Genomic DNA, 2,128 nt, shown 5'->3' on the forward strand with positions numbered 1-2,128 from the left:
GAATATCCTCTAAGACTTCTACCGGCTGGACCCTAGAACGATCAGCCATCTGCACTATCATATTTGTGACCGCAAATTTAGTCAATCCCAATTTCCTAGCTAGACTCAAAGGCATAACACTGATACTAGCTCCTAAATCACATAATGCCTTCTCAATTGAGAAGCTACCAATTTTGCAAGGAACAGAAAAACTACCAGGGTCAGCTAACTTGTGAGGAGCAGTGTTAGTCAAATAAGAAGAAGACTCTTCAGTTAAAGCAACTGACTCGACCTTATCAAGTGACCTCTTTTTAGACAATAATTGCTTCATGAATTTTATATAAGCAGGTACTTGATTAACTAGCTCTAGAAAAGGAACCTGAACATTCAAACTTCTAACAACAGCTTTAAATTTTTCGAAAGATACCTGATCTTTCGAAGGCACTAGTCTCTCTGGATATGGGGCCGTCAGAAGTAACTTGGCCCTCTCCTCAATATCACGCATACCAGCATCAGTGGATTTGGGCTGAAAGTTCACTACTTTATCTTTGTTGTAGCTCGAACCCTCTTAAGACTGAGTCAAGAATGAACCATTGACCGTTGTCGGGTCATATTTCAGAGCTGGAATCGTCCCATCAGCATTGAGAGCTTGCTTCAAAAATTGCGGGGTCGTCTTACCTCCGAACAAAAATTCCCTCAACTTATCAGGTAAAGGAGGACGGAAAGGCTCGCTGTCAGCAGCATCTTTAGTCGATCGACCATGTAGGTTAGTTGATCGTCTGATCTCCTCTTCCCCAAAATTCTCAGCAGAATCAGAAACTTTCACTGAAGGACTATAGCTGGTCAATCGACCAATGTGGTCAATCGATCGACCAACATCGCTGTTGCTCAATTTTTCAGATTTTCCAGAAACATCAGAAACTCGCCACTGTTGACTGGAAGCGGTCGATCGACCACCCTTTGAAGTCGATCGATTGCCTATCTTCTTTGTTCGTTTTTTTCGATTTGTTCCTTTTCATTTGTTTGAGTCATTTTCCGATTGGTTCAGCCACGTCTCCCTCGGAAACACCTTCTACCATAGTGGGCCCATCAAGGGTAGACCCACTCCTCATCCTCATTGTATGTACGGTTTCTATACGCTGATTCAGAGAAAGAAATTGACCCGGAATTTCAGCTGCATTCTTGTCTAAGTTAGCTAAATGAGACTTCAGCTCCGTGATTGAGGCCTCATTCACAGCATTACTTTTCTGCACTTCCACCATAAGCAACTGCACTAAATTTGTTATCTCTGTAACTTCATTATTTAATAGTTGCTGCGGCAGAGTGGGTAGTGGTGGAGCTACATAAGGAGGCATATAATGTTGTTCAAAATTAAATTCCTCCTGCTTCTTCTCCAGCTTATCAAATCTGACACTCATAGCCTCCAATTGTGCCAGGATAGCATTGTTATCATTCGAGCTCAATCGGGTGTTACCCCTAGGATTACCATATTCTGCACGGTGTGTGGCCATCTCTTCAATCGTGTCCCAACCCTTATTATCACCTATGTTGTTTTGGAACCGGCCATTAGCTGCCGCATCAAGAATACTCATGTGGTCATCGTACAACCCAATGTAGAACTGGTTGCACAAATACCACTGCTGAAAACCGTGGTGTGGAATAGAGCGGACTAGCTTCTTAAATCTGATCCAAGATTCGTGAAATTCCTCATCAGGCCACTGCTTGAAATTTGTAATTTGGGCTCTAATTGCATTTGTCTTGGACGGTGAAAAGTATTTCTTGTAAAAAGCTAGAGCCAATGAATTCCAATCAGTAATACCCAAAGCTTCTTTATCCAAATCTCTATACCACTCCCTAGCAGCATCTCGGAGCGAAGAGAGAAACAGAGTTTCTTTGATCTGATCCTGTGTCATGCCCTCTGGTGGAGGAATAGAACAGACATAATCAATGAAAACCTCCATATGGTTTGTTGGGTCTTCATCTGCAGCTCCACTAAATTGGTTCCTCTCCACTAAATATATTTGCGAATGACGGGGCTCAAAGGAACCATTTGTACCATCTGGGAGAGCGTATCCCTTTGGGATATCCTAAACTTTAGGCCCAGAATGATGCGCTATGCTTCTGCTCTTCATCTATCAGGAGTACTCAA

This window comes from Silene latifolia, chromosome 3 (assembly GCF_048544455.1).
Source record: "Silene latifolia isolate original U9 population chromosome 3, ASM4854445v1, whole genome shotgun sequence".
In the NCBI taxonomy this organism is placed as follows: Eukaryota; Viridiplantae; Streptophyta; class Magnoliopsida; order Caryophyllales; family Caryophyllaceae; genus Silene; species Silene latifolia.